This window comes from Parasteatoda tepidariorum, chromosome 7, assembly GCF_043381705.1.
Source record: "Parasteatoda tepidariorum isolate YZ-2023 chromosome 7, CAS_Ptep_4.0, whole genome shotgun sequence".
Lineage (NCBI taxonomy): Eukaryota > Metazoa > Arthropoda > Arachnida > Araneae > Theridiidae > Parasteatoda > Parasteatoda tepidariorum.
Window position 1 is genome coordinate 70,408,542 of NC_092210.1, and position 17,838 is coordinate 70,426,379.

General features: G+C 30.3%; 1 protein-coding gene across 2 annotated transcripts in view; it reads right to left on the reverse strand.

The window, feature by feature from the left end:
- The window catches only part of LOC107438908 (adipokinetic hormone/corazonin-related peptide receptor variant I-like), a 49,244-nt gene extending 43,368 nt beyond the window's left edge, over positions 1 to 5,876 (reverse strand). For both annotated transcript variants that reach the window (XM_043044419.2, XM_043044418.2), the window contains exon 1: positions 5,578 to 5,876. The gene's annotated coding sequence lies outside the window, so the exon portion shown is untranslated. The remainder of the gene's footprint in view (positions 1 to 5,577) is intronic.
- Between the last annotated feature and the right edge of the window lie 11,962 nt (positions 5,877 to 17,838).

The window sequence follows — 17,838 nt, forward strand, 5'->3', positions numbered from 1 at the left end:
GAGGAATCGAATTTTAAGAAAGTTGTATAGTTAGAATTCAATTCCTCAGGATCATTACTCATACATACATTAAACCACTTGACTCGTTTTTTTTCCATGTGAAATTACGCACTTCAAAATGATTTAAAAAGTTGTATACCTCACAATTAAACATTTTTTCAACTATTATAAAATAAAAAATTTTAAAAAGTTATTAATATTTATTGAAATTTATTTTTTTGGAAAGAATTATCTTGAGGAAAATCAATTTTATTATGAAGTGCAAAAATTTTTCAATTCACTTAAAAAGTTCCCGAGTTATGGCAAAATACGCAAAAAGTAAAATTAACATTAAGCGGTCCAAACTTAGGATTGCTCTCCTGACCAAACTATGGGGACCATATTTCCTAATTGTAACTATCCCCTATATTTTGAGGATTAGAAATCCAAATCCGTCGAAAAAAGGTATGTTCAATCAGAAAAAGTATGTTTTATGTATGGGATTTCGTAACTTAAAATATCGTCTGCGCTAATTAATCAGTATATTTTAGTTATCACCTTGAAAAATTAATATTAAGTCCTAGAACGTAAAGATCTGAGCATTAGATCAAATGTTACTCAAGGTGGTTCGTTTTATTTACTTATTTACTATTTTGGCTCACTATACATTTCAGCATGTAACTAAGTAAGTGGGGATTATTCTGAAAAATTTTCTGTTTTAATGTTTCGATAGGGTTCTGTAGGGCAATCTAAAATGGTGATGTGGCTAGAATGGGAGTGCCAACACATATATTCAGTGAATGATTAAAAATTTATTTTTTCACTATTATTTTAATAGTTACAAATTTTCATTGATTCGTATGGCTAACTTTATTGTTTACGCTGCATAATTTCCATATGACTGTATTTTTGACTAAGTAGTGGATGACTTTTTGTCAACTAAAAGAAACTTTTCCGTTCGTCTTCAACTTAACTCAAGTTTATCGCAGGAATCAGGGCTCGAAAAACCAACCGTCCGCCCGCCCTCGGCTGTCAAAAATTCCCTGCGGACAACAAATATCTCGAACCCGACGTCCGCGCGGACGGCCATTTTCCCATTAATATTCGTGATACATTTTCAATTTTTGTTATCTTACAAGAGTCTAGCGCCTCACTTCTAAAATGACCCTCTAATCTCGAAATACAGCAACATACTGCGCATGGTGGAATTGATGTTTTCTCTGTCTGGGAGTACTGCAGCGGTTGAAAGGGGCTTTTCAGCAATGAACTTACAAAAAAACACATTACTTACTGGTCTTAAACAAGAAGCGTTAAACGCATTTATGAACATCTACCTAAATGGAAAACCTCTTTCAGATTTCTGTGCAGAAACCTCTGTAAATCATTGGCTTGATTGTGGAACTGGCAAACGTCATATTTGATTCATTTAAAAAACGCAGTACCATCGGATAAATTGACATGATAATTGACAGATAACTTAACCTTTGTTATTTAAATTATTTCATCAAAGAAATAAATTATTTCATAATAGAAATACTAGGTTTTACTATTAGTAACCTAGTATTTCTTTTATTACTGTATAATGTAATCCTAGTATTTGTAATCCTAGTAACTACTAATTCATTGTGCAATTTATATAAATGTTTGTAATAAATAAGAGAAAATTATATTTTTATTTATTTAGAAAATACGGGTTAGTTTCAAAGGAGGACGGGTACATTGTTGGACAAGCCGTCCTCGGGGACGGGTAAAATTTCTGACTTTCTTCGAGCCCTGGCAGGAATGCTTTTAGGCTTGACAAAATAATGTGTCATATTTGAAAGACGTAAGAAAGTCTGTTAAAGCAGTTTATACCAATGTTGAATCATTCAAGTTTTCAGCGGGTCGTTGATAAAGTGTATGTTCCTCGTAAATGTAAGAGATCCAGACTGCGAAAGAAAAACAAAGGAAAAAAACAGGAAGACGAATTTATCTACATTAATTTAGATTCCGTTGCGTCATGCATATTAAAGTATTTCTTGAGGAATATATGAAATAGTGATTTATTAAATACTATCTGAATACTCGTCATGATAGTTAACATTTACCACAATCAACAATTTTCTCCTGCACTTATCCCTTTCGAGGGGCCGCAAAAACTATTACCACATTTATTATAGCAGATACCTTGGTACCCATTTTAATTTATTTGTTACCTATTATAACAGAACGAATTATTATACTACAGGTAGTACCTATAAGCAAATTTAAGCATCATTGGTAAAATAGCGGCAATATAGCGACTTTTTATGGTATCCCTAAAGAACCTTTTAATTAAACTTTCTTTTACGTTCAGAAATTATAAAAAGAAAACTATATTAGTTTATCTGGTGCTTTTTAAAACAGCACTGATTACCATGCTACCAAATAATCTATTACCAAAATTGCTTAAACATCATTGGAGTTAATTACCCTATGGTGATATTAACAAGTAAATACCTTTTCCACATTAATTTTCCTTTTTAGTATCTAAATTATTTTTTTCATTTCAAAACCAGTTTATTTTAAATTATTTAGTTTTATAGATACACGTTTTAAAAGCGTAATTCTAATGACTAAACACATGGTTACAGTTAGCGTTATAAATAATAATACAGTAACATAGTCCATGTACATCGTCCACCTCGATCTTCAAGCTTACCTGGACATAATGAATAAAATTACCTGGCATAATGAATGAAAAATAGTTGAATAGCAAAGAGCCTGCACTTAATTTATTTGACTATTTTTCAATAGAGTACTTTTTTTTATCTATTATTAAATAAAATAATAAAAAATAGTGGCCGAGATAGCCAGGTCAGTAGAGTGATGGGCCCATGTCCGAGAGTTCGTGGGTTCGAACCCCGCCGGCCGAAGACTCTCCGTGTAGTAAAGTGACTGATGCACGTTAAATCTGTCGAGTTGCAAAATTCCTCCATATTCCCATATCAAATCAATACATCTGGGGTTACTGGATTGGAGATCGATCGTTCTCTGAGTCAGGTCAAAATTACGATCTGTGGATGAATGAATGGATGTATGAATAGATCCACCTAAGGCTCCTATACTATCAGAGCTGACCTATCAAGCAATATTGGAGCAAACAAGTTCGCAAGTTAACGTTATGTTAGTATTGTGCTTATGTTAGCTCTTTGCTCCAAAAATAGATGATAAGTTGGCCTGTCTAATTCAGGGGCTCTAGGTCCACCCTATAAACGGGTGTGACGTATGGTGAGACAGAAGTCGAATTCTTGGCCATAGATGGCGCCACTAGAAAACACGAACAATCGCACCCCCTCTGCCCAAACAGGCATACGTCAACAACAACAATAAAAAATAGTAAATAATTATTAAAGTTAATTTTTTCTATGGAATTTTTTTTGTAAACAAATTTCATAATTGCTTCAAAAGATTTTCGATTCGCTTAAAAAGTTTTCGAGGTATTGCGTAATAAACAAAAAGTAAAATAAACAAATTTTCATATGGAAGGGAGACAAGAATCCCAAGCAAGGCAAGAAGCTAAAACATTTGATTGCTCTCCCGCCTTAATTATTGACTTGCTGCTGCTTTCCTCCCATCAAAAATACAAATCCGCCAAAAAAAGTTTTGAGATTTATTTTCAGAGAAAAATCGTTATTGTATCTTAATTCGTAACTTAAAATATTGTCTGAACTAATTATTTAGCATATTTCAGGTGAGACCTTATAACCATTATGCATAGAAAACCCGATCATTAGATAAAAAATTATCCAAAGTGTTCACTTTGTTATTTTGCGCACTGTGTATATCAATAACTAATATTTTCAAATGAACTTATTTTAAACGTAGAGTATAATTTTAAAAGAATCAGTTGTTAATAATGATGATTAAAGCATAGTTGTTACATGCCTTAGCAAAAATGTTCAGATTTTTAATTTTGTATGCAATACAAACTTATAAACTTTACGAACGTTTTTGCCGGATAACTAATTTGACTATTCGTTGGTTCATTCACTGATTCACTAATTAGCCAACTTACTATTTACTATCCTTTAACTAATTCATTAATTGATAATTCATAATAATTTTTAAGTTATACAAATTTACAGCATAGAACAGCCAAGACAATTCTGAGTTTACGACTACATATGTTCAACTCCATAACCTTGTAATTTGAAACCCAAACCAGAAGACAAGGGAATTCCTTAATAAAACATTGGGACAAACTAGCCTTCGTGGAGGACTTCATGGTGGAACTAACCAGCATTTGCGTTACAGGAAGAAGAAAACAGCGAAAACCTCTCATGGTTAGTCTGACGGCAAGTGATTTTAACCCAGGATCTGTCTACCTCTGAGGATATTTTAGTATCGTCGTTGCTGCGAATCAGGAGCAGAAATCGTATCAACCAGCCACAGCTGGGTTCGAACCTGACTTACCTTATTTGAAGGTGAGGTCCCTATCCCCTGAGCTACCAGCTCTCTCTTACAAAGAATAACTTATACTTTTTCTGCTTAAAAAGTTTTGATAAAAATTAAATATTAAAATTTTGTTTCTTGTGATTGGAATGCATTCTGGAGCGCATGTTGTAGCTAATTTCTCATTGAAGTGTTATTAAAACAAAGTGTATTATTAAAATAAAGCAAATCATTAAAATAAAGCTTATTCTTAAATAATATTTTTAAAATATAATTCAGGGGTTAAAGCGTTCTCCCTTCAATGAGGTGAGCCAGGTTCGAATTCCAGCGGTGGCTGTTTAATAAAAACTCTGCTCCGGCTTACACCAACCACAGCGCAGACATAAAATATCCTCATTGGCAGACGGATAATGGGTTAGGACTCCTTTGCCGCTGGTCTAACCATGAGAGGTTTTCGTGGTTTTTGTTGCATGTAGCATAAAATGTGGATTAGTTTCCTCAAACAATCTCCTCGAAAGCTAGTTTGTCCTAATGCTTGATCAGGAGTTCTCTTATCTTCTGTGTTGGGTTCAAAATTGCAAGGCTACGGAGTTGAACATTGTTAATCCTGAACCCAAAAGTGAGTCAGCTCTGCAGTACTGGATATAACATAAATTACACTTTTGACAAGATTTGTACCCTTAAATAGAGAAGATTTTGATTTTTTTTTTCAATTTAACGGGTATTTAACACCAGTTAGAAAATGAAATAAAATAAAAACTATAAATATTAAAGTAAATATTCGACTTAAAAAAAGGAAATAAGGAATATCAAAAGTAATCAAAAGTTTCATGGAACTTTATTAAATTAATAAATCATTTGAAACTTTTAAACTATCTTTTTCGTGGGATAACTATTTTTATTTGTCATAACAATTATCATTTCTAATAGATTTTTGGTGTAGACAAAATAGTTTTTAAGATGTTATAAATGGAAATAATTAAATATAATATAAATTTTAAAACAATAAAAAGCAAATATATTTTCAGCTTAACGCTTTTAATCTAGTCTATAATTAATTTTTAAAATTTTTATGTCGATCTAAATTACAATAATAATTAAGGTATTTGATAATTTTAAAGTGCATTTTAATAAATAATTACATTTGAATGAGTAATACACTTTAAATAAATAAAAATTACATACCTCAAAAACTTCTCATATTTATCTCTTGTATCTTCAACAGTACTTTCTTCTTACGTTATTAAGTCACAATTTTTAAGTTTTGTTAAATTTAATAATTATAGTATTCAAAAAAAAGAGAAGAAAAATTCGATAATTGATTATTTTAAGGGATAATTTTAATTGACTCATATATAAAATTTCAAAATTACGTTCTCAAACGTGCATCTCAACAAGTATATTTACTCCATCAAATTATGTAAATACCTTAAAAGGAGAAAAGGGATCTTATGTACAACGCGAAAGAAAACTGAACTTGCTCTGATAGAATCGTTCTTTGGAACTGTATTAACAGCTCAGATTTTTCCAGCAGGGGTCACTGTCTGACGGGGACAGTTTCCAATCATTTTACTGCACGCAGTGAGTTCCGAACTTTGTTTTCAAATATGTTAGTTAAACTTATTTTTAAAAATGCTCTAGAAAAAAAAGAAAGAAAGAGGTAAAAAATTCCGTGCATAAAAGTTCCGCATAAAATAATCAGTGTATAAAAATCAGTGTGGGGGGAATAATCGTTCCCTCTGATTTTTTTATAAATAGTGAAAAGATGAAATATTGCATATTATGTAATATTTGTAATTACGGTATCATTAAGATATAAACGTAAATGCTTTACAATACATACGATGTTGATAAAATACAATTACTGATAGAATACAATTTAAATTTTACATTAAAATTTAAAAGTTAAGATACTGGTAGTAATATTTGAGTAAAGAATCTGAAACACTATCATCAAAATTACAAATTTATCTGCCACCTCATCGCAGTCTGATGGAGATTATTATTGTAAAAATGCAAATTAATTTAACATACGTGTAGGAAAATTTGTAGAAGTCCCTAAAAATTGTGCTTAAAAACTTTATGATATTTAAATTTAATTTGCATTTTATTCAACGATAAAAAAAATTTTTAATAAATTCCTATAAGGCAGTAATCAAGTAACAAAAAGAAGTTTTAGCTTTGAGTTTTAGTTTTTTTCGCTGCGCTCTTTTTATTCAGCTTTTTAGTTTTTATCGTAAACAATATTAGAGATGTTTTAAAAATGATCCTCGGCGATTTTCTCACATATATTTGTTTGCTTCTAAAAAATATAAAGAAATTTTGGATGCTTTAATAATCTGCTAAGCCCGCAGCTGTAATGAATGGTTTTTGTCAACAAGATTTAAATTATTGATATAAAAATATCACTTGTGAAAATTTTAGTATATTTTAATAAAGATTTGAAAAAAAAAGTAAAGATATGTTGCTTTTATTTTTAAAAGTGGAGTGTCTTTAATAATATGATTATAATATGATGATAATACATAAAAAATACGACAGCAATATTTTACGTGTTGAATTATTAAACGATATTTTCTTATAAACTTTGTCTGTACCAGAAATAAGTTATTTTAATTTTATTTATTTTACAATTCTAGTTTGAATGAGCATCAACATTTTTTTAAAAAAACAGGCTCCTCACTGTTAAAGACGTAATTAACAATACGTAATAAGAAACTGCTATAGTAAAGACTTAATAACTATCTTTAATTCGTTATTTGCCAGCCGAGTGCATGTAGTTATACTATAACTATCATTGACGAGTGGCAATCTATAAAGATAAAATCTAAGTTTAACTTTCGTATTTTATCAAAAATTTTAACTTTTTAATTTTATAATAAGTTTGTTTTGTGTTGTTGTTTCCAATGCCACTTGCCAATACCAACAAGCCTGCTTAGTGAATCCAAGCGAATTTAAGGCTAAAGGTGCGTTCTTGTTTTTCGGCGGCACCATATATGGTCAAGAATATGATTTCAGCTACACACATGTCACAGCCCGTTTATAAGGCGGATGCATTTTTATATCCATTCATACATCCACGGATACTAATTTTGACCTAAACCAGACAACTATCAATCTCCAATTCAGTACCCCCAGAGGTATGATTTAAAAGACATGGAGGACCATATGACCCAACTGATTTAATGTGTACCTGCTATCATTTACTACACGGGGAGTCTTTGAACTCACGACCTCTTGACAATGGGTCCAACGCCCTACCAACCAGGCTATCCCAGCCATAAGTTTTTTTTTAAATAAATATTATGTTATCGTCATGAGAGAAAATCATATTCATCGAAAATAGTTAGATTATAATAAGCATCTTGTTACCACTTGATCTGTTTTATTGACACAAACAGCAGGGAAGGTGTTAATCACGCAGTATCGTGTGATCAGCGATGAGCATGTTAACAAATATGTAATTATGCAAATACCCAATTAAATTAAAACAAGTAGTCTTTTTTTCCGTAATGGTAGGATTTTTATGCACATTAAATTTTAATATTCGTATTTAAACAGATTTAATATGGTGTATAAGATATATTAAATTTTGCTTTTTAACTCTGCTGCACTAAGAAGAGAATTCACGTTGTTTAATTTTTACTCTTTCACGGCAAAACATGGAACATGGATTAATGCTGATTTAGGACATAAATAAAATTTATCTGATAATACTGCATGAGCAATTAAGAATGGTATTTTAGATAAAATAAAAAATAATTTTATATTTTAAGAGAAACATAGATTATTCATAGAGATTTGAACCACTATTTACAAAAATATTTTTTTTACTTACTTTTCTCTGTATTTATAAAAGAGAAATGTCAGGATGTATGTAATAAGAGCAGGGATATAAGAGCTGGAGCACCTATTTGTATCATTTTTTTTATTGACAAAAAGAAGACCATAATATCCTGAAATTACCTCTTTCCGGTGCTATTGTGATTCTGGCACGGTATCGACAAAACGAAATTTCATTGGTGTAAAAAGTGAAGTCATAAAAAATTCATTGAAGAAAAAAATTACAACTAAAACATAGATGAAAACGTGTAATTTCATGATAATAGCAATTTTACAAAATATTTAAAAAAAGAAGGTGAAGCTACTAGAAAAAAAATTAAATATCCCTAAACTTATAGTTCAAATGCAGAATTAAAACGAATTAGAAACAAATATGCAGGCTAATATAAGCTATCGAAAATTGGCAAAATATTTTACTTCACCATCAATGGTTGGTAGGAAGGTGCTTTATTTGCATCGCACTAGAGCTGCACAGTGGGCTATTGGCGACAGTCTGGGAAACATCCCTGAGGATAATCCGATGACATGCCATCGCAATTTTGATCAACTGCAGTGGGGATGGCTCCTAGTCTCTTGTAGCCCGAAGACATGGGCGTGAAGTCGCGCAGTTTGCGGTTGAACAGCTTAATGAGGACAGATACCGTGCACCCTCTGTCCCTACGCAGACTGATCAAAGTGGTCACCCATCCACTTACTTGACTTCGGTATTCTACTGGGAACCGTGTCTTTACGATCAGTTCACTGCGGGACCAATGGTAATGTTAAACTATCACGACGCATTTTTTTTTAAAGTTTCTCTTGGCCCAACTGCCTACAGCGCTCTTTGACAATGAAAACAGTTGATTCAGTAGATGTGCATAGTTGACGCTCTAAGGTATATTATATAGTGTCTTGGACATATTTTTTTTTTTACTTCTGGAAGATTATATTCATCCCGAGAACTGATAATTAATTGTGGTTTATTGCTTAAAAATTGATCTTTTATACTTTTTTTAATCAAAATTATTGAAATTAGATTGGGTGAATTTATGTTTTTTTTTTAAATATTTTCGCATTGTGCATTTTTGTAGAAATAAAAAAATTTCTAATCAACTCCAAATTTTTTATTTTACATTTTGGACTGATAACACGCAAAAATTATTTAATTTATATTTTTATTTACTGTCTATTTCCATTCTTTCATATCATAAATTCTACTATAAACAGAGAAAAAAAGAAGAAAAAGATTATTAACGCTTTACCGTATCTATTATTCCATTAATTTAAAGGGATTAACGCTGCATTTTATTGATACACTTTTAAGAAATCGCGTCTCAAAAACAGCGTTGTCATTAAAATTTTTAATGATGATTATTGTAAAGCGTAAAATACTTTTTTAATGGAAATAGCAATGTGATTTTTGACAATTATAGCCATTACTGTGTTTTAAATTAAAATAAAATTTATGTTTCCAGAATTCGGCATTTTATATCGCTATGTCAACACAAAAGCTTATCAAATAACGCAAATGTGTTATTATGCACATTTAGCAATTTTTTACTTTTATTGCGAGTTCAGAGCACAGATTAAAGTATTTATTGTTAAAAAAATATTAGTATTCATTGTTAAAAAAATATTAATATTCATTGTTAAAAAAATATTGGTATTCATTGTTAAAAAAATATTAGTATTCATTGTTAAAAAAATATTAGTATTCATTGTTAAAAAAAATGCTTTATTTCTTATATTTTGCTATGTTAGTGCTCAACATAAGCAAGCATAAAAATGTAATTATTTTATATTTGAATTTTCAACAACTTTAAATTTTTAACTATATTTCACTAAAAAAGTTTATTATTTATTATCCATTGTTATATTTTATTCTTATCACATAGAGTTATTTATTATCTATAGAATCTAAGTTGATGGTAAGAGCTTGTTGCGATTTTAATAATTAGAGTCAACACTAAAACAATGAGACACTCACTGTTGTCGCAAAAACCAAAAAGTTGCTTTATGTCTTCTGCAAAAAATAATAGTATTAAAAACAAAAGCGAGTATTCTGACAAGGAAAATAATTTTTAATCGTGTGTAAAGTATTATCATTTAAATGACAACAAGCTTTATTGTTATTATAGTATTTGATTACAAATTATTTGTATTACAATTATTTGAATTCAATCCTACTGGAAGTAAAATGACCAATAATAGAAAAAGTGAGCTTTTTTGCCTCAAATGTTCCAAAATATGTCCTGCGCCATCAACCAAAGCGTTCCTATCAGTTAAAACGAGTTATGAACCATGTTGCTAAACTTTTTGCATTCAAATCCCTTGATGATCCGAATCCGAACTAAGATCCTTTAATTTTTCACATCAGTGAGTGTTTTGTTAATGAAATTAATAAAATTGATAAAATTGACATGTAATTAAAATGACTTTAAAATATTTCTTTTACATTTTTTGGCGCTATATATAAGCCTTAATATCACTTTATTTCCTTTAATAAAAAAATCAAAATAAGAACAATTATAATTTTTTCTCTCCGTTTCCTTTCTATTTAAAGGTTGATCTAAAATTACCTTTTCAATTTTGGCACGAATAAGGGTCAAAAAAATAAGATTTACTTGAGTTACAAAAATTAAGATTAGACTCTAATCGTTGCGTACACCATCACCCTGAATTACTTTTGTAGTTCTTTTCAAATTCCTTCCTTCGCGGTTCCGCTAGTTTATTTAATGCAAACATATTTAACAATAGTTTTGTATGAATAGTGGTTCATTTTTAAAAACCAAGTTGTTTTAAAAATATAAATCTTGTACATCCTGTGAAACCTTTGATTCATATGCATTTCGGTTAGCCGAAAAAAAGATCTATTGCCTAAATAAGTATATTACTTTTCTATGACCTTAATTAGTTAAACATCCCTAGCCTCAATAATAGTTTTTTAGCTTACAATAGAAAAGAATTTAGCACTTTGAATCACGGTGACTAAAGGAACAGAGCACTGGCCTCCTAATGAGGTGTCCCAAGTTCGAATCCTAGCTTTGGCTAGTCGATGCAAATTCTGCGCCCAAATAGCACCGACAACATAGCTGAAATAAAATATGCTCAGTGGTGGGCTAGAATCCCCTTGTGTCAGGCAGTAAAGATGTTTACGTGGTTTTCCTTTCCATCTAACGCAAGTGCAGGTAGTTTGTCCCAGGTACTTGATCCAGGAGTTAACTTGTCTTCTAAATTTGGTTCAAAATTACAAGGACTTGAACATTGATAGACCTAAACTCAGCATTGGGTCGGCTGCTCAACGCTAGTTATAAAATGATTGAAAATTTAAACAGCTTAGTAGTTAGAGCATTCACTTCCCAATGAAATGACCCAAAGAGATTTTCGTCGTTTTCTTCGCCATGCAATGCAAATGCCCATAACCATACTGCCATAATAATGCCATTAGTCGCCAAAATGTTGAAAAATATCCTTCATGATCATCACTGAACAGAATCAGGGGATTTAAATCACTATTCGTATCAAGTGATTCTTTTCAGTGATTCTAATCAAGCAATTCAGATCATTCGATTCGAATCACTATTCGAATCAAGCCATTCTGCTCTCTGATTTGAATCACGTGATTCAGATCATTGAATAAAATCATTGGATTCGTATCATAGGTGCGATTGAAGTGATTCAAATCACTATTTGAATCAACTAATTCAGATCAGTTGTCCAAATCAAGCAATTCAGATCAGTTATTGGAATCAAGAGATTTGAATCACTTATTTGAGATTTAAATCCCTTATAATAACGCGCGATTCAAAACATTATACGAATCAAGGGAATTGGGCTTGTGATTTGAATGAAGTTATTCAGATTCCAGATTGAAATCATTATTTGAATCAACTGATACGAATCAAATTATTTAGATCACAGATTCAATGCACGGGATTCGGATCAGTGATTCAAATCACTTCGAATCAGGCGCTTCGAATCAAGTTCAAGTTGGTGATTCGAATCACGGAATCAGTTCCCAACTCTGGTTATGTTATCCACTTAGCTTTAGTTTTTATTTCTCGTCAACTAGGATTCAACCTTTATTATCATCTGAATTTGTAGAAAATTTATTGTAAAATTATGAAAAAAACAGTCAGGTATAGACAAAAAAAATTGTGTATTTGAAATAAAGTTCGTCGATTTACAATAATGGTAAAAAGGAAAAATAATAAAAAGTTCAACTGAAACAAATTTGAAGTTTCTATGTTAAATATAATTTACTTTCACTGTAGAAATAAGTCTTTATATGCTGAAAATCCTTTTTCAAAATTTATATTTATTGTGATCACACTTTTAAAGATTTTATTAACTATATGATATATAGTTATGATTTTATTTGATTTCATCATTTTTATCTCATTTCATCAAACTATGCATAACTTATTTAAAGATTTTACATTTTTTTTTTCAATCGAAAAATTCATCGAACATGGGCGATTGCCTGAATTATTAAATTGTGTTTTTTTTCCTGCACTTTTGGTATGGAAATGTATTTTTTTATAAAGTTGTGAGTTTACATACATAAAAGGTAGTCAAAAAAATCTTGTGCTTCTTCTTTTTCGTTGACTGATATGATGTGCACATACTCTAGTCTAGACGTACCAAAATAGATGTCATTCGCATCTTTTTAAGAGATTGTAATAGTTAGCCTAATTTCAAAGAATCAATTTAACGATTACCATTTTTTCGTCACAGTAATTTCTATATGGCAGCAATGCATTGTATACGTTTTATTAAAAGAGATAGTTTGTAGCATTAGTTTTAGTTTAGTTTAGTTTGTAGCACTCTAGACTAAAATTGACTCTAGGATTTTGAGTCTGTGTTATCAGAAAAGTCTACCCGAATTCTATTAAGAGTTTTATGCTATTGTTAGGCTTTTTGGCATAATTTAAAAAACTCAGCGAAATTTGTAAGTCTGAAAAATAGATATAATTTAGAAAAATTTACTTGTAATTTAAGGATTTTATATAACACTAGCTGAATACCCGTTTTTCGCGTGGGGTGAACAGAAAACAATAAGACCTTGATGGTAGAACCAGGTAAGTGAAATTTTAGCATGATGCTACTGCTCGTGGTGAACTCATAATAGTCAAAATTTACCACTATCAAGTACGAACTGAAAAGCATATATCGACGCAATTAAAGAGCTTGATGGAAGAACCAGATAAGTGAAATTTTGGCGTGATGCTACTGATCGTGGCGAACTCATAATAGTCAAAATTTACCACTATCAAGTACGAACTGAAAAGCATATATCGATGCAATTAAAGAGCTTGATGGATGAACCAGGTAAGTGAAATTTTGGCGTGATGCTACTGCTCGTGGCGAACTCATAATAGTCAAAATTTACCACTATCAAGTAAGAACTGAAAAGCATATATCGAAGCAATTAAAGAGCTTGTTGGAAGAATCAGGTAAGTGCAATTTTGGCGTGATGCTACTGATCGTGGCGAACTCATAATAGTCAAAATTTACCACTATCAAGTAAGAACTGAAAAGCATATATCGACGCAATTAAAGAGCTTGATTTTAGAACCAGGTAAGTGAAAGTTTAGCATGATGCTACTGCTCGTGGCGAACTCATAATAGTCAAAATTTACCACTATCAAGTAAGAACTGAAAAGCATATATCGACGCAATTAAAGAGCTTGATGGAAGAACCAGGTAAGTGAAATTTTTGCGTGATGCTACTGATCGTGGCGAACTCATAATAGTCAAAATTTAATAGTATCAAGTAGTTTTCTCCGGTACATATCCCTTTCGAGGGCAGTAATATACTTATTTCCGAAGTATCGGTATTAAAACTTAGTATTGAATAATACTTAGTCTTAATATCCAATATACTAATATACAAAATTTACCAATACTAAGTTTTAATAATTCAATATACTAATATCGGTATATTGCATACCTATATTTTATACAAATATTCTGATACAAGTATATTTTATACTTATATTAGAATATTTGTACATATTACATTTACCCTTCAGCATTCGAGTTTTGTGAATAATAAATTTGTGTGTAACATCTAACTAAACCGACATTTTTTTGAAAAAATATAATTCTTATTAGTACTTGATAAGGATTTTGATCATTATTCTATCTGACCTATGTGAGTTATCCGATCACTCAAAAATGTCAGATATTTAGAATTCGATTTGTCTGGAACTATTCAGCCTATTTTGCTCAAATTTTGTATTTTGTCATGTAAAATTATATTCTTTAAAATTATGCCAGAAATTGTTGACCTAACAATTCAAAATTGTTTGACTATTATTGAATAAAATAATTAATATTCAACAAAAGTTATTATTTGCATAGCATTATTTTTGGACAAACGAATTTTATAATTGCCTACAAAAGGTTTCTAATTCGCTTAAAAAGTTCTCGAGATATAGCGAAATACGCAAAAAGTAAAATTAACATTAAGGGTTCCAAATTTTGGGGCACTCTCCTGACCAAACTATAGGGACCATATTTCCCAGATTACGTCTACCCCCTATATTTTGGGGGTCAGAAATCTGAATCCGTCAAAAAAAGGTAGACTTATTCAAAGAATATACGTTTTTGCGTCTGATTTTGTAACTTCAAAAAATATCGTCTGCACTTATTAATTAGCATATTTGAAGTCACCCCCTCGAGCCATTAAAATGTCCTAGAACGTGAAGATCCGATCATTAGATAAAAAGTAATTCGGAGAGATTCTTATTTTTTTGACTCACGACTGTAGGGGAGAGTGGGGTCAATTGTAACAGGGTACGATTGTAACAGAGCAAAAATTTCGAGTGTCGGATTCCAGATTTGGTTCCTAGGAGGCGCACAAGGTGTATTTAATAAATCTACATGTACACCCCTGCTGGCAACCATTTTTATGTACTTTTGAAAGAGTTACATCACAAAAGACATCAGAGAAAAAGAGTTACATCACGCTACGTAAGTACTTTTTTTGGTATTAGAATATTATATTGTAACAAATTAATTTTGTTTAACCAAATAAAAATTATTAACCGAATGTGTAAGTGGACACTTTAATTAACATTTCAAAAAAAAGATTAGTTTTGTTAATTAACTAGCATTGTTTTTAATAAATGAGGCTGAAATGGCGTCTTGAGGACGATTGTAAGAATAAGTAAAGGGACGAATGTAACAGCTGAAAATAAATAATCTTATGTTTACAAACCATTACTTAACTCTTTAAGAACCACCAATAGTTTCCTATATCATTTATATTATGTTGCATGTGCATTATTTTATTTGTTACCTTTCACAGCATAAATTAAAATTTTTAACCCCTTAAAGTTAAAAGTTTAACCCTTTAGGTCTCTGCTCATTATTATTTTTACTCCTAAAATATCACTACTATTTTGATCAATAAAAAAATATATCACAACTATGATAATATGTATAATTAACTATGTTTTAGTTGAATTTATGAACTGTTACAACTGACCCCGTAAGTGGGGACAATTGTAACAAGTGCACGACTGTCAAAAATTGTTAATAATTAATATAATAACATTTAAAATAAGGTAGTTATTTTTTTTTTCTAGTAGAGGATAGTCTACTTTACTCGTCTGTCAATTAATACTAATAATATATTTTATTTTTTGTTAGTTAAAAATTGTTAAGCAAAAATTGTTGCAATTGACCCCACTCTCCCCTACATATTATCGTCAGTAGCAGTAGTACACCAATAATTAAGCGTAATCTGTGAATGGCGATTTTCTACAGCTTCCCTAAACGAAATTCCTTTTTACCTTTTCTCCTTTGACCTCTCTTTTTAGCACATAGCTTATTTTATTTTATTTCAATTTATACGTATTATCAATATTAATAAAGCATTCGTGTCAATATGGTGATTTTTATATATGGTGATTAGTTATACTATGTTGATTTTCACGGCTCTCTTAAATGAAAATGTATCTTCTTTCCATTATTTTTGCTTTTCAGTACATAAGTTTTAACGAAATAGTACAACATTCACATTAATTTTGCCTTGAAATTTATATTTTTTTTCTATTCAATTCGCGAGAGCAACGACCTATAGGTGGCGTTGTTTTTTGAGACGAATAACTGCTAGCAGAACAACAGGGTCATCAGTTGCACTGGAGATTTCTTCAGTGTGGCATGGTAATGTTCCTTCTTTAATGTTGCTTATTAAGTTTTTTAAAAAAAATATATGATATTCTTTCATATGCAAGTGAAAGTAAAATGAAATATCTTTCTTTTTTATAGAAGGAACATCCAAAACACATCAGAAATATTTGTAAAAAATCTTGTAATTAAAGCTAAAACCTAGTGCCTGAGAAATCGTTCTACTAAATTGATAAATGATGTAGAGTGAAAGGTTTACTTAAGTTTGACATTCCGTACTTTTATGCATCACTTCAAACTTTAAAATCATGCAAAAAGTATACAGAAACACATAATAATATACCATTTAATTTTGCAAAAAAAGTTTTTTGACAAAAATTTTTTATCAAAAAATTAAAAGTTTCAATAAAAAAGTATTATTTATGAACTTATAAACGCAAAATAAAGACTGCTTACTATAAAAAATATGATTCTAAATATTCCTCAAAAATTTTCTTTTTTCTAATCTTAAAGTTCTTAGTCAGACGTAGAAAACCATTCTGCAGATCTTCAAATTAGAAGAAAAAAAAATTATTTACAAGTAAATTTTTCATGATAAAAATCATAACACTTACTTGCTTTATAAATCCAGAGAGTTCCAAATGAAATATTCTTCGTTTGAAAATTTCATTTTCAAATAATATATACATAGATTATCCCTTCATTACTTTCAGATAACTTACCACAGAACATAATTTTATAATTGTGAGATCTCGTTATAAACTTCAATATGTAACTTCAGTATGTAACTTCAAGACAGAATAGCTGAATTACTTCTAGTTGAAATTATTCATTCAAAATTAAAAAAATACTTACCAAGAAAACGATAAAAAAAATTATGAACAATCAACACAAATTATACTATTTCAAGTAATTTGGGTGTCTAAAATTAATATTGTTGTTTTCCGAATTAGGGTAAACCAACCAGTGAAGGAACATTTCATATATATTGATTAAAAATAAGAATTTGAAAGTTTTTCGTTAGATTGATTGGTAACAATAGCTTCCTCCCAAACAATAAGAAGTCATCTAACAATGTTTTGGATTTCCTGGTCAAATAGACTTCTCTGAAAAAGCGTTTGAATTTGTTATTATCTCTGCAACACCTTGTTTCTTTGAAAAAATTATAAAGTGAGTTTTTGTATTTATATGTTTGAAGTGGAATTAAATGCATGTAATAGTTTCATTTTTCTCACTGTTAAAAGGATAATTCAAAATATAGTTATTGAAGTTACGTTTTATTTTTTTAAGCATCATAAAGTACTGAGAGAAGGGGGTGTTTATTCACTGGATCACCAAGCGATGAAAAACCAGTGAAGGAACAAGTGTTCCTTTGCATGGTTTTTTTCTAAGTTAATGAAAATAAAAGATAAACTTTATTTTTCTTGTACCTTTAGTGATGTTCCGCCTCAAAAGTATGCTAAAAATACGAAAAACAACTTCTAA